Genomic DNA, 22392 nt, shown 5'->3' with positions numbered 1-22392 from the left:
TGGAAGGAGCCGAGATGCCCTTCAACAGATGACTGGATTAAGAAGATGTGGTCTATATATACAATGGAATATTACTCAGCCATCAGAAAGGATGAATACCCAACATTTGTATCAACATGGATGGGCCTGGAGGAGATTATGCTAAGTGAAATAAGTTAAGCAGAGAAAGACAATTATCATATGGTTTCACTCATGTATGGAACATAAAGAAATAGCAGGGAGATCAGTAGGAGAAGGAAGGGAAGAATGAAGTGGGGGTAAACAGAAGGGGGAATGAACCACAAGAGACTATGGACTCTGGGAAACAAACTGAGGGCTTCAGAGGGGAGGGCGGTGGGGGGATGGGCTAGCCTGGTGATGGGTAGTAAGGAGGGCACGTATTGCATGGAGCGCTGGGTGTTATACACAAACATGAATCATGGAACACTACATCAAAAACTAAGGATGTACTGTATGGTGACTAACATAACATAATAAAAAATTTTTAAAAATAAAAAATAAAAACAAATCTTGAGAAAAAACAAAAGCCCAAAATTAAGATTAGAGACCTAAATTTAAGAGCTAAAATTAGAAAACTCTTAAAATAAAACAGGGGTTACCTTAATCTAGTTGGGCTGCTAAAACAAAGTATCACAAACTGGGTAGCTAATAAATGGAAAGTTCNAAATAAAAACAAACACACAAAAAAACAAAAACTTCAACAAAAAAAAACCCTCCCCAAAATTCAAGTCCAGAACTAGACAGCTTCACACATGAATACTACCAAATACTTAAGGAGGAGCTAATACGTATCCTTTTCAAACTGTTCCAAAAATTGTAGCGGAAGGAATGATTCCAAATTCCTCTATGATATCAGCATTATCCCAATCCCAAAACCATAAAAAGACTCTATTAGAAAACTTGAGGCTAATACCCCTCATGAACAGAGATGCAAAAGTCCTCAACAAGGTATCAGGTAGCTGAATTCAACAATACATCAAAAGGAATGTACACCAGGCTCAAGCAGGATTTATTCCAGGAATACAAAGATTGTTCAATATTTACAAATCAATCAGTTAACAAAATGAAAGAAGATGTGGTATATATATACCATGGAATATTACTGAGCCATAAGAAGGAAAGCCCTCGCTTGTTGTGGATGGACTTAAAGGGTATTATGCTACATGAAATACGACACAAAAGAAATACTGTGTAATTTATATGAAGAATCTCAACAAATATAACGCAAAACAAAGACTCAGAAACACAGAGAAGAAACTGGTGGTCACCAGAGGGGAGGGGCACGGCATTGTAATAAGTCACAGGGATGTAAAGTGCGGCATAGAGAATATAGCCAACATAACCTTGTAACAGGACAGGTGCTAACTGTATTCATTATGGTGAGCATTGAGGAGCCAGCTCTAAAAGCAATGGAAAGAAGAGGAAAGAACAGAGTAGCAGGAGAACCTTGGGGAGAGGAGCCTGACCTGACACAGACTTAGAGGAAATACAAAGCACCCAAATCAGCAAGAAGTAAGTAAAATTTTCACTATTTGCAGAGGACATGATACTCTACATAGAAAACCTTAAAGACTCCACCAAAAAACTATTAGAACTGCCAGATGAATTCAGTAAGGTTGAGGGATACAAAAATCAATGTACAGAAATCGGTGCCATTTTTATAGAGTAATAATGAAGCAACAGAAAGAAAAATTAAGAAAGCAAACCCACTTACAATTGCACCAAAAATACTACCTAGGAATAACTTAAGCAAGGAGATAAAAGACCTGTACTCTAAAAACTATAAAACACTGATTTGTGATCTTGAAGGTGGGAAGACATTCCATGCTCATGGGTTGGAAGAACACATATTGTGAAAATGTCTACACTACCCAAGGCAATCTACATATTAAATGTGATCCCTATCAAAATACCAAGAGCATTTTTCACAGAGCTGGAACAAAGAATCCTAAAATTTGTATGGAACCATGAAAGACCCCGAATCGCCAAAGCCATCTTGAAAATGAAAAATAAAGCTGGTGGTATCCCAAAACCCAGATTTCAAAATAAACTACACAGCCGTAGTGATCAAAACAGTATTTGGCACAGAAATAGTCACACAGATGAATGGAATATAGTAGAAAGACCAGAAATAAACCCACGTTTATATGGTCAATGAATCTTTCACAAAGCAGGAAAGAATATGCAATGCAACATTTGCAATGACGTGGATGGATAGGGAGAGTATGACGCTAAGCGAAATCAGAGAAAGACAGATACCATATGATTTCATCATATGTGGAATTTCAGAAACAAAATAGAAGACCATGGGGGGAGAATAGAAAAAATAGGCAAACCAAGAAACAGACTCTTAACCATAGAGAACAAACTGATGGTCATCAGGGGGAGGTGGGTGGGGGACTGGGGGATGGGGGATGGGGGATAGGTGAAGGGGATGAAGGAGGGCGCTTGTCCTGATGAGCAGGGATGCTGTATGTAAGTGATGAATCACTATATCGCACACCTGAAATAGTACCCCGTATGTTAACTGGAATTAAAATAAAAAACTTAATTAAAAAAATTAAAACCAATTAAAACTATTCCCTCCACCACAGGGTTCTGAAAACCTTTGCAACAGTAAGACACACTCAGCATCTCCAAAACAGAGACTGAGGAGCGCGCGTCTTCCTGGTCTACCTGCCTGTGCATTCAGACGGCCTGTCTTTCCACAGAGCACGAACACCTTGCAGAGTCCTCGTATTCCGGAGAACCCACGAGGGTACAGAAGACAGAGCTGCCCAGGACCTGCGAGGGGCGGGTCTCGGGCTGGGCCAGGCCCGCACGGTGACCACCTCACAGCACCGAGGCCGGGCAGGGCAGCACCGCGCACCACTGCACTCCACATCTCAGGGAAGGGTCGTGAGCTCAGAGCACGTGTGGAAAATTAACAAACGTACCTGTTCGTTGGAGCCTCAGGACTTAAGGAATTAACCTGGCTGTCTTCTACTTTCTGTGTTTCTGTGAGGAAAGAAAAAAATTCACACGGTTTTAGGCTTAGGGCAAAATACATACGGAGCGGATTTTTAGCCTTAAAATGGTTTTATAATTTTTTCAATGATAAGCTTATCTTAGCATAAAATGATTACCAGATAGATTTAGAGTTTTTTCAGGTTTTACATAAGATGTATNCGATGTATTTAAAATAGGGTTACAGTAAAAAGTGATATCCAATGACAAACCTACTTTTTCTCATTCTTAACTTTTTCATGGAAATTTACAATCGTGATTTATTTGAAAGTGTGTCTAAATGGCAGCCTCCAAAGATTCTCGAGGGATGATAGTACCGTGTATAGAACAAACAAGGGGTCTGGAGTCCATTTGGGGATCCTCCTTTGGGTTCTGATACTTTAAAATCCTGTGTGACTGGGGCATCTGGATGGCGCAGTCAGTTAAGCATCTAACTCTTGGTTTCGGCTCAGGTGATCCCAGGGTCCTGAGATCGAGCCTAGTGTTGGGCTCTCTCTCTCCCCCCTCCCCTGCCAACCTCCTCTCAAAAAAAAAAAAAAATCCTGTGTGACTTATATAGTGTGAGCTCTGGTCTAACCATCTGGAAAATGTGACTAATAATATCTACATCACAGCTTAGAAGTTTAAAAGGGAGAATTCTACAAAGAGCCCGTGTGATATCCGGCAAGAGCAGGTGCAGTGAGCCATACCTATTGTTTTCAGAAAACAGAAAAGCTATTGATACAACGTGGGCAGCTTGGACACAGAGTGGCCCAGGCAGGAGTATTTTTTTTTTTTTTTTTTAATGATTTTTTATTATATTATGTTAGTCACCATACAGTACATCCCTGGTTTCCGATGTAAAGCTCGATGATTCATTAGTTGCGCATAACACCCAGTGCACCATGCAATATGTGCCCTCCTTAATACCCATCACCAGTCTATCCCGTTCCCCCACCCCCCTCCCCTCTGAAGCCCTCAGTTTGTTTCTCAGAGTTCATAGTCTCTCATGCTTCATTCCCCCTTCTGATTAACCCCCCTTTCTTTATCCCTTTCTTCCCCTACCGATCATCCTAGTTCTTATGTTCCATAGATGAGAGAAATCATATGATAGTTGTCTTTCTCTGCTTGACTTATTTCACTTAGCATTATCTCCTCCAGCCAGGCAGGAGTGTTCTACTAGTCCCTGGGCTGGTGATGCGCAGGGAAGGCTGGGGCTGCACACTCCGCTCTGTCCGGCAGGTGGCCCCGGGAGGGGAATGCAGCCTGCCGGGCTCTCCCACACCTGCGGCCATCTGCCTCAGGGCCTAATGCTTCATGACGGGAATTTCCAAAGGAATTGCAAGTTGCTGGAAACATGTCTTAATCCTGTGGAGCCTGCTACATGCTGCTAAAAGGACTAATCTGGGGGTGTGTGGGGGACTTGGTCGGTTAAGCGTCCAACTCTTGATTTCAGCTTCGGTCATGGTCTCAGGGTCATGAGATAGAGCCCCGCATCGGCTCACAGGCTGAGTGTGAAGCCTGCTTGGAAACAAAAACGACTATTAGAATCACCCACAGTTTACAGAGGAAGAACAAAAGCCCAGGGTGAGTATGTCCACAGCCCAGTGCCGCACGGCCGGTGTGGGGTCTGGGTCTGCGCCAGGCGGTCTGCCCGCGCCTGCGTTCGCCCTCCACGTGCCAGCCTTTCGTAGTGAAGGGTCCAGGCTGTCACTTCTGTCCTGGGATTTCCATGTGAAAGAAAATGTTCCTGGGATTAGCTTTATTATTAGCGACTGCGACACATGATTTCCATTCCCTGATAGTAAAATTTTTAAAAAATTTTATTTAAAATCAATTATGTAACATATAATGTATTACTGGTTTCAGAGGTAGAGGTCAGTGATTCTTCGGTCTTATGTAACACCCAGTGCTCAGTACATCACGTGGCCTCCTTAATGCCTGTCACCCGGTCACCCCATCCCCCCACCCCCTTCCCCTCCAGCAACCCTCAGTTTTTTCCGAGATTAAGAGTCTCTTATGGTTTGTCTCCCTCTCTGGTTTAGTCTTGTTTTATTTTTCTTTCCCTTCCCTTATGTTTATCTGTTTTGTTTCTTAAATTCCACACGAGTGAAACCATATGATAATTGTCTTTCTCTGACTTATTTTGCATAGCATAATACCCTCCAGCTCCATCCATGTCCTTGCAAATGGGAAGATTGCATTCCTTCTGGTGGCTAATATTCCATTGTATATATACACCACATCTTTATCCATTCATTCATCAGTGGACATCTGGGCTCTTTCCACAGTTTGGCTGTTGTGGACATCGCTGCTATGAACATTGGGGTGCAGGTGCCCCTTCGGATTGCTACATTTGTAGCTTATATTTACTAGGTAAATACCTAGTAGTGCAATTGCTGGGTCGTAACTTTTTGAGGAACCTCCATACTGTTTTCCAGAGCGGTTGCACAAACTTGCATTCCCACCAACAGTGCAAGAAGGTTCCCCTTTCTCCACATCCTTGCGAACACCTGTCGTTTCCTGACTTGTTAATTTTTGCCATTCTGACTGGTGCAATAGTGCAATTTTAAAGGAAGTTGTTAATATTGAAATCTGTATGCCTGCACTTTCTATTTGTTTTCTGATCTCTGAGAAAATGGGGCAACCCTAACACTGACATAATTTGAGTCATCCATGATGCCTGGCGATTGGAAAGGATGTAAAGGCATCACGACCCGTGGCTTGTTACTGACCGAGGACCCTCCCCCCACCCCGCTCCCCAATGGTTGAGTATAATGACACTAAAACTCATGGGACCCTATCCAGGGGCACCTGCTTTCTCTCACCTCCTGGCTAATCACAGGGCATTGATTGCCTCAGTGAACGGTAAGAACAGAAAGTAGGTCTAATACCCCTGTCCAGGCCACCACTGTGCAAGAGACAAACATTTTTAAAGTTTTTTTTTTTTATGAGAGAGAGAAAGCACACGCAAACAGGGGAGCAGGAGAGGGAGAAGCAGGCTCGCCGCTGAGCAGGGAGCCCTATGTGGGGCTCGATCTCACGATCCTGGGATCATGACCTGAGCTGAAGGCAGATGCTTCACCGATGGAGCCACTAACATTTTTAAAGGAAGAGAAACAGCGACAGCACCTGTGAGAGTGCCGGGGTATCTGGATTTCTCACATGAAGTTTGAGGAAGAGGGTGACCCTCAGGCCCATGGCGTCAAGCTCCCTGACCGCGGCCCCCAGCAGCTGGCAGCTGATTCTTCTGTGCAGACAGCACGCACACACTGACCCCCTGGCCATCACGCGGTACTGAGAAGTCGGGCGGCTGAGCACATGCAGAAGTCAGCCGGGCTGGGAGAACCACCTTTCAGGCTGATATCAGACTCTGTAACCCCAGACAGCGGGAAGTGCTGGGTCCCCCCGCAAGGCCTGGCGGCTGGGAATGCAAAGGGCCAGGGTTCTCTGTGGATGCAGCGGCCTGGGGGCAGAGGGCACGCTGACCTGCAGTGCGGGAGGCCTCTCTGCAGGGCAGAGGAGTGTGGAGGGAATAGTGCGTGGGTGACAATGGTACATGGCACACACCCAGGCCCTGCCACGGATCACGGATTCCAGGAGTGAATGCCTGAGTGGGCGTCCAGGACGCAGGACTGGGGGCCCCCGCGTGTCAGTGGCAGAGCAGGGCAGGAGCGGGGGATGGAATGGCAGGCTTTCCTGCACCTGGCTCTGCTCGGGGCTCCCCTGAACTCTCATCCCAGTTAGGCCCGGACCCTCCCCTCTTCGTCTTTCCATTGTTGGGTTTGAGCCAGATTCCTGCTGAGTAGGCTGAGTCAGAACCCCCCACGCTCCATACTCGTGCAGATGTCTCAGCCCTCCTCCCCAGGTCAGCCCTCCTCCCCTGACACCCTGGCCTGCTTTAGCTGGGATTCTGCTGCTATGGTCTTTCGTGTGGGTCCCCCAGAATCCAGATGTTGAATCCCAACCCCCAGTGTGCTCGTGTCATGATGGGTGGCCTCTGGCGGTGACGAGGTCAAGGGACCCCAGAGAGCTTCCAGCCCCTCCTCCATTAGAAGACACGGAGAAGAGGCCCTCACCTGACACCAGATTGATTCCTGAGAAGCCCTAGTCTGCAGTATTGTCACTGCGGCCCAAACACACGACGACGGCCCCTGAGCCCTAACGGTCCTTCTCGGTAACTCTCCACCTGTGTGACACACCTGCCCATGCACTGTGGCCCCCAGTCATCCCTGCTGTGTCAAAGTCACCCCAGATCTCCCCCCCCATCTCCCTGCAGCCCCACTGGTGCTCCTGGTGAATAAGGCCTTATACCGTCCTTACCAGGTGTCACGAGCCCCTTTTTCTTCAGTGACAGGAACTGAGGGTGGAGAAGGCCCTGCTCAGGTGCTTTGGCCCCAGGACCTTCTATATTCCTGACCTTATGTTGGAGAACTCTCTCTGCCAATGCTGATGGTTTGATGAATTAAAAGTGAGACTATTTGAAACCATTAATTCATTAAAAATAGCACACCCATTGCATGTTAACAATTCCAAATCGGCAAAGAAGAAGTCAAACTGTCTCTCTTTGCAGATGACATAAGACTTTATATGGAAAACCCAAAAGACTCTACCCCCAAACTACTAGAAGTTATAGAACAATTCAGTAATGTGGTGGGATACAAAATCAATGCTCAGAAATCAGTTGCATTTCTATACACGAACAATGAGACTGAAGAAAGAGAAATTAGGGAATCCATTCCATTTACAATAGCACCAAAAATCATATGTTATCTCGGAATTAACTTAACCAGAGACGTAAAGGATCTATATTCTAGAAACTACAAATCGCTCTTGAAAGACATTGAGGAAGACACAAAAAGATGGAAAAATATTCCATGCTCATGGATCGGAAGAATTAATATAGTTAAAATGTCTATCCTACCCAGAGCAATCTACACTTTCAATGACATCCTGATCAAAATATCAATGACATTTTTCAAAGACCTGGAAGAAACAGCCCTTAAATTTGTGTGGAACCAGAAAAGGCCCCGAATCGCCAAGGAATTGTTGAAAAGGAAAAACAAAGCTGGGGGCATCACAATGCCGGATTTCAAGCTGTACTACAAAGCTGTGATCACAAAGACAGCATGGTACTGGCACAAAAGCAGACACATAGACCAATGGAACAGAATAGAGGACCCAGAAGTGGACCCTCGGCTCTTTGGGCAAGTAATCCTTGACAAAGCAGGAAAAGACATCCAGTGGAAAATAGACAGTCTCTTCAATAAATGGTGCTTGGAAAATTGGACAGCTACATGAAAATAATGAAACTTGACAACTCTCTCATACCATACACAAAGATAAACTCCAAATGGATGAAAGACCTCAATGTGAGACAGGAATCTATCAAAATCCTAGAGGAGAACATAGGCAGCAACCTCTACGACATGGGCCACAGCAACCTTTTTCATGACACATCTCCAAAGGCTAGAGAAAGAAAAGCAAAAATGAACTTGTGGGACTTCATCAAGATCAAAAGGTTCTGCACAGGCAAGGAAACANGATAAAAAGCTTCTGCACAGCCAAGGAAACAGTCAAGAAAACTAAGAGGCAGCCCACGGAATGGGAGAAGATAATTGCAAATGACACTTCAGCTAATGGGCTGGTATCCAAGATCTATAAAGAACTTCTCAAACTCAATACACAAGAAACAAATAAACAAATCAAAAAATGGGCAGAAGATATGAACAGACACTTTTCCAATGAAGACATACAAATGGCTAACAGACACATGAAAAAATGTTCAAAATCATTAGCCATCAGGGAAATTCAAATCAAAACCACACTGAGATACCACCTTATGCCAGTTAGAATGGCAAAAATTGACAAGGCAAGAAACAACAAATGTTGGAGAGGATGTGGAGAAAGCGGATCCCTCTTACATTGTTGGTGGGAATGCAAGTTGGTACAGCCACTCTGGAAAACAGTGTGGAGGTCCCTTAAAAAGTTAAAAATTGAACTACCCTATGACCCAGCCATTGCACTACTGGGTGTTTACCCCAAAGATACAGACGTAGTAAAGAGAAGGGCCATATGCACCCCAATGTTCATAGCTGCATTGTCCACAATAGCCAAATCATGGAAGGAGCCGAGATGCCCTTCAACAGATGACTGGATTAAGAAGATGTGGTCCATATATACAATGGAATATTACTCAGCAATCAGAAAGAACGATTACCCAACACTTGTATCAACATGGACGGGACTGGAGGAGATTATGCTAAGTGAAATAAGTCAAGCAGAGAAAGACAATTATCATATGATTTCTCTCATCTATGGAACATAAGAACTAGGATGATCGGTAGGGGAAGAAAGGGATAAAGAAAAGGGGGGTAATCAGAAGGGGGAATGAAACATGAGAGACTATGGACTATGAGAAACAAACTGAAGACTTCAGAGGGGAGGGGGTGGGGGAATGGGATAGGCCGGTGATGGGTAGTAAGGAGGGCACGTATTGCATGGTGCACTGGGTGTTATATGCAAGTAATGAATCATGGAACTTTACATCAAAAACTCGGGATGTACTGTATGGTGACTAACATAATAAAAAATTATTAAATAAAATAAAGTGAAAAAAAATTAAAAAAATTAAAAAATACCCCCCCAAAAAATAATTTATGAAAAATAACTTTTCTAAAACACAATAGCATAGTGAGCAAATTACTGTCACCTCTGCCACCTTGTCCCTGTCAGCAGAGGGTACTCGGGAGAGGCTTGTCCTGTCCCCGCGCCGGCCAGTCCCAGCATCGGCAGTTCCTGGAAAACTGGACTCGTGAGGAACTGCAGGCAGATGGCACACAATGCCTGAGGCTCTTAGGAACTGAGCTGTGGTCACGTGAAGCTGGGATGTGTTCAGGATCCCGGAGGAGACGTCAAAGGCCGGTAGCAGTTTGGGCCTGGGCCGCAGGTGAAATCTGGGGAGGTCTAGAGCACAGATGCGGTTGAAAGCCAAGGGACAGGGTGAGTTTGCCCACGGACAGAATGTGACAGAGAAGAGGTTCTGAGAATAAAGAGAAGGCAGCAGAGAAGACCAGAGGAAGGTAGCAGGGCCCCCTGTAGGAGGCAGCCCAGGAAGCACTGACTCTACCCTCGACCCTCGGAGGGGGGTGGGCACAGATGGCTGGCGTGGGTCTGACGAGAACAGGACAGGAGGCAGCAGAGGAAACTCCTTCAAGAGGTTTTCCTGCAAAGAGGAAGTGGCAGCTGCAGAGGGGACAGGCCATGAAAAGACGTTTAGATGACCGGAGCCATCACTGCACTGCTGGTCCTTGTCCTCAGGTGGGGAGGGAAGACGGCCCGGCTGGACCCAGTGCTCGGCGGGAACAGGAGGAGGCGATGCCCGCGCTCAAGGCCAGCGGGAGAGGCCCCTCCGATGGTAAGAGATTGATGTTCCCCGTGGACGCCCTCGGGTATTTGTTTTCCCACAACTAGAGGCAGCATGGCCCCAGGAAAGGGCCTGGATTGCCAGGCAGCAGGCCAGCGAGGGTGTGACTGGGCATGGGGTGAGACCTGCCAGCAACAGCGTGAGGACTGCGCTCGGCTGGGACCCCCTCCGTGGACACAGCCCCTCGCTCTCTGCACACGCTCCCCTTACAGGGCCACCCAGATCTGCCAACTCCGTCCTCCTCAAAAATGCTGTGTTCCCAGCACCCAATAATACTTGTTGGGCTACATAATCTGTAATGTTACCATGAAGTCTGATCGGACTCATGAGATACAAAGTAAGTGTATTTCCCAGTGTGCATGCACACACATGCACACACGTGCACACAGGTGCACACACGTGCACACATGGACATGCTTCAAATTGTGCATCTCCCATCCTGTGCTCTGGAGAGACCACACGTCACACGCTGTCTGTCACCATGGGGATGAGAATGGCCATAGTGTAACTTCCTCCCAGGAGTCATGTTCTGCCAGCAGCACTCTAAGTCTCGGGCGTCCACACGCCTGGGGTGGGGGACCGAGGCGCGTGGCAAGGCCATCCACAGGTGTGCGAATGTGAGGCGGGTGGGGTTGCCTCTGGGTCCCAGCTGGCCTCACGGAGCTCAGGGACGATTCGTGCAGGGATTGCACTGCGAGCCCCTCCAAGGCATGGCTCTCTGTGCTGTGGTTGGGGGTCCCGCTGTGGACCACACAGATGGACGTCCTGACACGGGCTCGAGGGGCCCGAGGTCCGTGGTGGGCCGCGGCCCCCTCTCAGGGAGGTCAGGGCTTGTTTGGTACACATCGCGGGTTTCACACAGCCACGGATTAAGTTCACGGGTTTATAAATTGCAGACAATTGAGTTCTATTGCCTAGTCTTTAAAATTTTTTCAGCAATGACAAAATCAAATGATCAACAAGTCCTATCATTTATTTATTATTAGCATTAGTTTTAATTATGGTAAAACATACGTAACACAAAATGTATGATCGTAACCACTGTCAGGTGTACAGGTCGACAGTGTGAAGCGCTTGCACGCTGTTGCTGTGACCACCGCCCACCTCCAGAACGCGCTCGTATTGCAACACTGAACGTCTGTGCCCTGAGTCTCCGACTCCCTCTCCGCCTCCCCCACCCGCGACAGCGTCATGTGTCTCTCGGTGATGGGCTCATGTCACTCAGCAAATTGTCCTCCAGGTCCAGCCCTGTTGTGGTGGGCGTCACAATTTCCTCTTTTTTTCTAGGCAAACCCTATTCGATTGCATGTCAATACCCCTCATTTTCTTCACCCATTCATCCTCGGACGGACACCCAGGCTGCTTCCAGGTCTGCGCCGTGTGACCAATGCCCCTGAGCAGGGAGGCAGGTGTCTCCGCGAGATCCTGATTTCAGTTCCTTTGGGTAAATACCCAGCAGCGCGATGGTGGGGTGGTTGTGTAGCTCCAGCTTTAACCTCCACACCCTTCTCCAGCATGGCTACACCAGCTTGCATTCCCACCAACACTGCATTGAACTGGGCTCCACTGGGTTGTACTGGTCTGGGCTCCACTGGGCTGGGCTTGGTGGCATTCCCTGGGCCTAACACTCGGTACTCCTCCACACGGCCTTACAAATGGCTCCCTTGGGCTTTCCACAGCTTGATGGGGCTGGCAGCTGGTGCAGAGGAAAGGTGAGGGGGTCAGGTGACCCGGCAAGTTCCACGGGGAGAGGAAGTCAGGCCACCTCCACAGGACACAACACTGAGGCACAGGGAGAGAGAGAGACCACATGCACCTGTCCGGAGACACCATCCCTCCCAGGAGCAGGGCCAGACAGAGCCTGTGTACCCAACACTGGGCCACGGTGTGGCCAGGGAGCTGGAGACACTCCGGGTGGGTTGGTATCTCCTGGACTGGTTACGGAAACAGGCCTGCTGAGGGGCACCAGAACTGCCCCCAGAATGTTGACATTTCTGTTTTCATTTTCATTCAGTTTTAAATAACTGAGGGAGGAAGAAGTCAACGCCAGGGCATGGGGACAAGAGTGGGAGGAAGACAGGGGCGGGTGTTCCGGAAACCTAGCACAGGTCACTGCGGGCACCGCCCAGCTCGTCCTGCCTGTCTAGGCAGAGTGTGTGCCCACGCGGAGGCCTGGGAAGGCACGAGGGCCCGGAACCTGTCTCCCCAGCTCCCTGGGGATTTGGGAGCTGGGAGATGCCCCTGCGCTGGTCCCTGGAGGACAGAAGAGACTCGCTGCATCCAGACCCAACATACGATTTAGCAGCACTCACCCCTGGGTCCCCAGGGCAGACTGGAGGCACGGTCTTCAACTGAGGGGGTGAAGAAGGAAGAAGGTCCTTCTGTCCTCCAGGCAGCAGGAGAACGGCCTGAGGTTTTGCCAAGTCTGTGGGTGGAGAGGAAGAAGCTTCTAACAGACGAACATCAGGCAGCAAACAGCTGGGTCAGGAGGGACCATCGTGAACACGCGTGTGCCAAACAGCACTTTGAAAAGTGCATAAAGCAAAACCCGACAGAACTGAACAGAGAAAAACATAAGCTGGCAGTTGCTGTTGGAGGTTCTTATTTTCTTATTGCAGAAAGAAAACATTGCAGAGATACAGGAGAGTTAAACACACATTTGTAAGCTTGAGTTATTATGTCTATATAGACCTCAGTACCCAACAGAGACTACCATTTCTAAAAAAAATACATGGAATGTTTATAAAGTTTGTCATGTATCACGAAGAGTGTATTTAGCAATGAAGGAAAATCCAGTAAATCAAAGCAGCAAAGCAATCACATTCTCTCCAACACAGGACGATAATCTTCAAAGTAAATACAAAGAGAACAGATTTGTAAAAATACCACATTTTGGGGGAAGAAAATAATATTATTAAATAACACTTGGTCTCAAAGATAAAACCTAAAATGGTTAAGAAATATTTAAAACTGAATGAAAATGAGAACAGAAATGTCAACATTTGTGGGACAAAGATAAAGGAGCTCTTAAAGGAAATTTCATGATTTCAAAGTACAGGAAGCAAGAAAACTGCCAAAGAAAACAAAATATTCAATACAAACACTTAGAAAAAAGGAAGTGAATGAAGTCAAAGTGAGAAAAAATAATAAAAGAACAGAAATAAATGAAATAAGTTATCAGAAAAGAGAAAGGATTAACAACAGAAAACCCCTATTTCTTGGAAACATTAATAATATAAACAGACCTTGAGCAAGACTAATCAAAACCAAAAAACATGGGGCGCCTGGGTGGCTCAGTTGGTTAAGGGTCTGCCTTCGGCTCAGGTCATGAATCCCAGGGTCCTGGGATGGAGCCCCCACATAGGGCTCCCTGCTCAGCCGCTCCCCCTGCTTGTGCTCTCTCTTGCTCACTCTCTCTCAAATTAATAAACCTTTAAGAAAAAAAAGCAAGCAAGGAGATGCAAATAAACAAAACATACAATGATCCCAAGAACTACAGACATTAAAAGATTTGCTAAAATAAGAACAATGTATTTTAAAAAGTTATATATTCATGAGGAAATGCAGATGAAAGGCAGGTTTTTTGAAAACACAAATGCTAAAACTGCAACAAGAAGGAACAAGACACGGAAGCCACTGCACAGGGCAGTGGAACAGGAGCGAGGTGGCACTTTCCTGAGGGGTAACTCGCAGTGTCGCATGCAGGGGGAGGGCACCCAGGAATGCAGTGGAAGGCGTCCCATTCAAAGAAGGGGAATGAAAACGGAGTAAGAAGAACAGGAATGGACTCTGAGGGAGGCAGGGGCAGCGAAGGAGGGCAGACAGGGCAGACAGGTGGAGATGATGGACACAGCCATGCCCCCCCATCACAGCCTTGGTAAACGCGGACACACCCAGCACCGCCACCAGGCCGCGCGCTCGTTAGGCTGGAACACGGGGTGAGACCCTGTGTTCGCTGCACCAGGGACACACTCGGCTGCAAGGCACCCGTGCTGGGGGGCAGCGGGCGCTGAAGCCTAGCCCAAGGGTGTCTGTGTGGCTGTGTAGGTGTCACACGGGACAGAAACAGAAGACGCAGCATCAGCACAAGAACGGGAGGGACGCTTCGCATGGTGCTCAGCAGGTCGTGGGGTCGGGAAGAGATAACAGGCTTACGTGCATGTGGATCAGTGACTGAGCTTCCAAACCCAAGGAGCAGCACTGTCCGATCTAAGGGAGACAGGGCAGTGACGTGGCCGAGTCTCAGCGGCCACCCAGCAGCCAGGGGACCACGAGAACACAGAAGACCAAACCACACCACTGGCCACCTTGCTTCAGTGACAACCAGTTTGGGAAAGTGTGGCATTTTACCATAAATTAAACTCCCATCTATCCTATGACCTGCGATTCCCCCTGAGGTGTGTATCTGGGAAAGCAAAAGCAGGTGCACATGGAGGGGCTTGTGCAAATTATTCGTGGTGGCTGTGTTCCTCCGAGCGGGAAGCCGCAGATGACCCAGCATCTGTGAGCTGTGAGAGCACATGGGGCGTGCCAGGCACACAAGCCAGTGCTGTTCAGAGACGAAGGGGATGAGCTTCCGAGACCCCCAGTCTGTGCACGGAGCTCACACACAGGAGCTGAAGGAGCCAGACCCCCAGGGCAGAGTCTACATGGCGCAGTTGCAGGATGTTCTAGAACAGACAAAGCAAGTCTGAGGCGGAACGTCCCATGGTTGCAGCGTTTGCCTCTGGGGGTGCAGGGAGCAGGGCCAACAGGGAAGGGTCTAAGAGACCCTTGGGGAGGAGTGTACGGAGCACTCGAGTGTAAGTGGTGTTCAGACTCAGTGACGGCCCGCGTGAGGGCTGTGGCCTTACTCTACCCAGATTTTGCATCAAAAAGGAACTGGGACTCGATAGTGACCCTGGGTCCGATGGGCTCTGCGCCGTGGTACAGGCTGGCAAAGGAGCAAAGCAAGGCAAACTCACATATACGGAGGGATGAGGAAATAGGCCAGAACTCTGCTAAGAAAGAAATGGTCCAGTGGCACCGGGTACGCAGATCAGACAGACCGACGGGTGCATGTGTGGATATGAACATGCGTACGGACACAACTGAATACTGTGAATATTCACGGGGAAGGAAATAACCAGCTGCTCAGGGATGGCAGGGGACACTTTCCTCTCTGCGTGGAAAGACACAAAGCTGGCCAGCATCAGACACCAAGCATATGTGTGAAGAAGCTTCCGGAGGATTCTAGCCCCAGCCACTGCTTGACCCCAGACACTGCAGAGCGGAAACAGACCCGGTCTACTGTGCCCCATCTGCATCCCCAACCCAAGGAGCCCATTCACATGGTAAAAAGGCGGTTTTCCACCAAGCTTCGGGGTGGTTTGTGACCATGAAACACCAACAGAAGACCCACTAGTACCACAAACAAGGGTGAGTCCCACCTGCACGTGGAAGATAAAACTACAGAATTAGGGGCGCCTGGGTGGCACAGTGGTTAAGCGTCTGCCTTTGGCTCAGGGCGTGATCCCGGCGTTATGGGATCGAGCCCCACATCAGGCTCTTCGGCTATGAGCCTGCTTCTTCCTCTCCCACTCCCCCTGCTTGTGTTCCCTCTCTCCCCGGCTGTCTCTATTTCTGTCGAATAAATAAATAAAATCTTTAAAAAAAAAAAACTACAGAATTAACAGACGATGATACGGGCTGGCACCCCTGATGGGGAAAAACTCCCCAGTCACCAGGAGCACAACCCACGAAATAAAAACTAACTTGATTACATCAGCGCTAAGGATTTATGTTAAATGAGGGGAACCACGACGTTAAGAAGCAGATGAAAGACTGAAAGAGGAGATTTACAATTAAAAAAAAATCAGTATCTAGGATATATAAGGAACTTCAGTAAACTGACATTAAAAAAAGGGAGAGGAATTCCAGTTGAAAACCAGGCCAATGACATTACGGCGGGCAGAAAAAATGGCCCCCAAAGATGTCCATGTCCTTGTCCCTGGAGCCTGCACATATGTCCCTGACGTGGGGCAAGGGACTCTGCAGCTGTGTCTTACGATCTGGCCCTGAGAAGGGGACATAATCCTAGAGTACCAGGTGGATCCTAGGTGAACATACGGATCCTTAAAAGTGGAAGGCCTGCCCCAGGTGTGTTAGGGAGAGGAGCCAGGGACTGGAGAGGGGCTGAGCAGGGGAAGGGCGTTCGGGGCTCGCAGCACACCCTGTGGGCTGGGAATGACCCTGGCTGATGGTTGGCCAGCAGCGAGGGGTCTCCGTCCCACCACTGCAAGCAGCTGGATTTTGCCAACAACTGGCAAAATTACCTCCCCCATTACCTCCAGAAAGGAACCCGGCTCTGCCAACACCCTGGTTTGAGCCCTGCGAGACCTATCCTGGACGGCCGAGCTATGGAATCGTGGAGGGCGGGTCTGTGCTGTTTAAGGCCACAGAGTTTAGGACAGTCTGTAACAGCAGCAACACAACACTCATGCAGGCATTGATCCAGAAGCTACCGTGCCCATGAAGACTAGCTCCATCATTAGTGATCAGAGAAAAACCATTTGCAGCACGAGATACCGATTTTCAGCCTCCAATGAGGCTGGCAAGAATTAGAAATCTAAATCGTGCCAACTGTTGGGCAAGGAGTGGGCTAACAGGTATAGCCATTCTTGTGAGCCATCTGGCAGAACATAGGAAAATTCAGTGTTGGCTACCTACTGACCCAGGCTTTCCACTCCTGGAGATATCCGGATGCAATTCCCCCTGGGGTCCGTAACAGGAAGAGGGTGTGGGTAACAGGTACAGAGCATGGGTGTTCACCCAGCCCAGTGTGTGACCCGCAGAGCTGGGAGCCACCTCCAGTGCGGGACGGGTGGCTCCCATGGGGATCCCAGGCTGGGATACCAGGCAGGACTTAGAAACAGCAGAATGTACTCACAGCTGTTTGGGTAAGTCTTAAAAAAAGTACTAAGTGGAAAAGAATAACCAGTATGTACACCCAACACCGTTTACATAAGTTGACAAACATGTTTTTCCAAGAACATGTTCAATTAGAGCTCACAGCCACCGGGTAGTGTCCCGAGCACAGCTCTCGGGCTTTGTCATCCAGCTCTCGGGCCAATCCCCGGGAGCACTGTCTGCGTCCCTAAGTCTAGGGAAACCATCTGCGCCCAGAGCAGGACAGAGGCGTGCTGGGAACTGACAGCTTCTGAGAGCAGGTGCAGAGCTGGCCTCCACTGGAGCAAGACAGCGGGAAGCATGTGTTCCACGCGGTCTGTGTTTCTGGCGGGAGGGCCTCCGCCTGCCGTGTTGGTGGTGGACTGAGAACACCCTCGTGGCTGCTCTCCTTCTCTGCCTCATGGCCCGCCTCCCTCGGGTGCCTCCTGTGCCATCGCACGTGCTCCTGCCCTCACGTCCTGTCTCGGGGGCTGCCAGCGAGGGAATCTTACTGGGGACAGAAGCACATGCAGCAACCCCATGGGAGACTGCAGAACGGCAGTGACATAGAGACTCTGACGGTGCCCGGCCAGGGACGGTGGCGCCCAAGGCCCGAGAGTGCGACGGGCCCCGTCCCTCACCTGATGCGTAAGAACAGAGACAAACTTCCAGCTGCTCTCCTCCCCCAGGAAGGGGCCCAGGAGGAGGACGCTGGCTTCAATGTGAACTGCTGAATGGCGAATAATGACTTTATAAAGCACGTGCATTAACACCGCCCCCGGGCAGCCCCTCTAACCTGGAACCCCCACACCTGCGCACAAGCCACCAGCCGACGGGGCCGGAGCTCGCCTCGGAGTTTCGTTGGTGACAGCACGGACACTTCCATTTCGATGTCCTACTTGAAGCAGACGTATGAGGCCCCGTTACGTAACTGTGCGGCCTGGCATGTGAAGGTGACAAAGGTATTATTAGTTCCAGGACGCTCTACACTCACTGTACCGAATGTGACTGCGGGAAGACGACGAATGTTGTTACGCAGAGTGGGGGAGAAGAGTGCATTTACATCAGCAAGAAAACAATCAGCAGCTTACAAATAGACGGACCAGACATGTGCGACACGTGTGTTAGGGGACACGGAAAACGCTCCTGAGCACACAGACGTGTCAGAGGAGGAGGCCACCATCCTCCGACCGGGCTCTCACGGAGCAAGGGCTCTCTGGACCGGCCCCCGGGATCCAGGTAGGCTTTGTGACGACCGAATACAGCAGGAGGGATGCTTGTGTGCTTCGGGTGTGAAGGTGAATCCAGTGAATCCGGACTCACAAACGTGGTTTTCACCTGTGGAGTCTTGGGCGGTCGGCTACGTGGCAGAGAGTAACTGGAACAGTAGACGTGAGTACACGGACAGGCTTCCCCTGTCCTTGGGCATGGCCTCTCAGAGTCACTCAGATGTCAGGGCTCCCTAACGTACTGTGCGGAATTAATGGGATCTCCATAGAAGATCAGTAAACTTCTGTCTTTGCAGTTAGGCAAGCTATTGGATATTAAAGTACATATGGGAAAAATACACAGTAATAGCTGTAAAACAGGGAAATGACAAGTTGAACACACTGAAAACAAACTACAAAGTTTCTGTAACCGAAACACATTGCTCAGCTGACCAAAAGGACAGAGTACAAAATCCAGAAATGGAGCCCAGTGCAGACAGACAGACATTATCTCCAATCTGCACAGCCAAGACGGACGTTGTAACAAATGGTGCTGGGATAACTGGATAGCTGTTCGGGAAAAGATAAGAGTAGATCCGTTCTGCACACTATATGCAAGAACAAAATCTAAATGGCCCAGAGACTGAAGTGTAAAACGATGAGGCTGGGCAGTTCTCCCACGGTGTGGGTGGAGAGGCGGCTTTCCTAACCACGGGTCAAGATCCAGATGTAATGGGAGACTGATCCATTTAACTTAAAAAAAAATGCACAGCCAAACAGAACAAACAAAAAATCTCCGTAAGCAAGTCCAAAGACAAGTGATAAACTGAGAGAAGATGACCATTTATCAGAGATAAAGGGTTAGTATCCCTGATATGTGAAGACTTTTTTAAGCCGTACATGAGTTAACAATCCTGTGGGAAACAAACGGGCCAAAGACATGAAGAGATGGCTTTAAAATATATGTGTATATAAACGGGCCTTAAACATATAGAAAGATGTTAAGCTTCATTCATAGTAAGAGGTGCAAATTACAACTTGTCTGAGGTGCCCACGTTCACCCGTCAGAAAGCTTGCCCGTACGCTCTGTGGTGACAGGCGCATGTGGAGCTGGGACGGCTGCCCGACGGCACAGCTCCTGGGGAGGGATTTGGGCCCAACCACTGCACACAGGCATTCCCAGCAGTCTCCTGCCCGGCAGCTGTTCTGAAGACCCGCCTCTGACTACAACCAGGTACGTGGACGAGCTTAGTCACAGACACGTTATCTATCATCGTGACAGATGGCAACTGTCGAAGGCCTGGTGCGGGCGGCTGAGAGAGTAAAGGATGATCGGGGGGCCAGCTGGGGTATCAGGCAGCAGAACCAGAACAGAGAGAAATATCCAGGACAAGAGCGAGTGTCTGTGGGGCAGGGAAGGGGCAATAAGAAAGCACGTGCGGACTTCTGAGGAACACCGAGACAGAGACATTCTATGCTCACGTGGAAACACTGCCCAGTTGTAAAACGTACGAGAAAGCGACAGTAATGGAGACAGTGTAATAGCAGCGGGAGGACAGATGTGTAGACAGGTAGAACAGAACTGAGAATCCAGAATGAACCTTCATACTGAAGTCCGTTCATTTTTGACAAGGGTGCCAAGTTCATTCAATGCGGAAAGAATAATCTTTTCAACAAATCGGTGGGAAACAAGCATATGCAAAGGAACAAGGTGGATGCCTTCCTCACACCGCACACAAGAGTTAACCCAAAATGGACCAAACACCTCAACATAAGAACTAAAACTATAAACCTCCTGGAAGGAAATATGGATGTAAATTGTGATCATGGGTTTGGCAAAGCCTTCTTAAACACCAAGAGTACAAACAATAAAAGAAAAATAAAGGCTTCTGTGCTTCAAAGGACGCCATCAAGGTTGAAGACAACCCAAAGAGTGGAGAAAGTATTTGTGACTCTTAGGTCCGGGAGGGGCACGTATCCAGAGTATATAAAGACTGCTTACAACCCAACAATAAAAGGACTAAGAATGCAAGAATGTAACCAGAAAAGAACAAAGAGGGGCGCCTGGGTGGCTCATCCAACTCTTGATCTCAGCTCTGGTCATGATCTCAGGGTTGTGAGTTCAAGCCCCGCGTTGGGCTCTGTGCTGGGTGTAGAGCCCACTTAAAACAAGAAAACAAAGACCCCAAGTAGGCATCTGTCCAGGGAAGATGTGCCAATGTCAATGCGCTAATGAAAGGATGATTAGCCACTAGGGGAAGGAAACTCAAAGGTGTCACAAGATGATTGTGTGCCCCCCAGAATGGCTCCAGTGAGACGGACAGATGAGGACAGTGCTGGCGGAGAACCTGGAACCTGGAACCTCACAGCTGCTGGGGGGAGAGGAACAGCTGTGGCCACTCCCAGAAACAGTCCTGATCTGCCACATGTAGAGCAACTGCGTCCCAGCAAATCCATCCCTCTGCTCGTGCCCACCCAAGAGAAAGGAAAACACATGTCCACACAAGAACGTGTGCAAGAATGTTCGCGGCAGTGTCATCCAAGATGGCTGAAAGGAGGACCATCCCTGAAGGGAGAACACGCGGACTTTCCAAGAATGCAAGCTTCCTGGCAATAAAAAGGAGCACAGTACCAGCGCGTGCTGCAACGTGGAAGAGCCCAGAAGCTGGCGTTCCATGAAGGACGCCACTGTAGAACACCGCCCGCCGTGTCATATGCTTACATATATCCGGAACTGGCCAACCTGCCTGTGGCCGGGAGGCTACTGGGGCCATGGGGAGCAGCTCCTGATGGTATGGGGTTGCTCCGGGTGAGGACAACACCCTAACGCGGACTGCAGTGATGGCCGGGTGGTCCTATGAATACAACCCACTGAACTACAGACTTGAAATGAGTACATTGAATGGAATGTGAATGACAGCTCAAAACTGCTGTGAGCACAAGTGAAATCGGTTACTGATGAGGAGTGGAGGGCTCGGGGTGGAGGAAGGAGGGGACGGGATGACATTGCTCGACGCCGTTCTCATCTCACATTGGAAATGTCTTCTGCAGGGGCTAAGAACACCTGTTCCCTTGAGCCCCAGATGGAAGACCATAAACATATGTGGGCTGAATGCGGTGTCTCTCTAGCTGACCCTCTCTGTGGGGATGGCGGCTCTGGGGCTCACGCAGTCTGTCTCACCTGACAAGCCATCCGGACACAGGTGGCCCGGGCCTGTGTGGGAGGGCTGTGTGCCCCGCCGTCCCTGGTCCTCGTGCGTGCCTGTCCCCTCTGTGATGAGGACCACGACTGCACCTCAGGCCAACAGGAGGCAGGAAAGGGGTGTAGGGTGTCTGCTCTCGGGGCCTGTCTTCATCTGGGAAGGAAATGCACTGACTGAGGTCCGTGGCCAACCATCATCCCTGTAACTGGCTCCAAATTAAAATGCGGAAAATCACTTCTGATGAGGGAGCTATGTTTCTGAGCTTTATTTTTAAGTATCTGCATGTTTTATATCTGAGATACTCATGCACACAGATATAAAATGGGAGTCCCGGCATGGTGTGCCTCCCACTGCCTAAACTTGGCTACCCACATGGAAAGCTTCTGTGGCCCCAGTTGTCTGGGCTCTGGGTTTGCTCTGGGTGGAAATAAAATCTCTGGGGTGGGCCAAACGGGCTCGGGAATTTCTTGGGAAAGTCTCGAGGGTTAACTCAATATAAACCAAAGACACTGTGGCTCAAATGTGCCATCTCACTCTGGTGGTTTTGCCTTTTAAAGATCTTTGCAACTGAGAAAGTTACAAGGTACCAGTAAATGTTTTCTGTTTGAAATGTCAACAGGGAATTTGGAGATTGAAGGTGCTG

This window comes from Ailuropoda melanoleuca, unplaced genomic scaffold, assembly GCF_002007445.2.
Source record: "Ailuropoda melanoleuca isolate Jingjing unplaced genomic scaffold, ASM200744v2 unplaced-scaffold5920, whole genome shotgun sequence".
Lineage (NCBI taxonomy): Eukaryota > Metazoa > Chordata > Mammalia > Carnivora > Ursidae > Ailuropoda > Ailuropoda melanoleuca.
Note: the sequence above shows the minus strand (reverse complement) of the source record.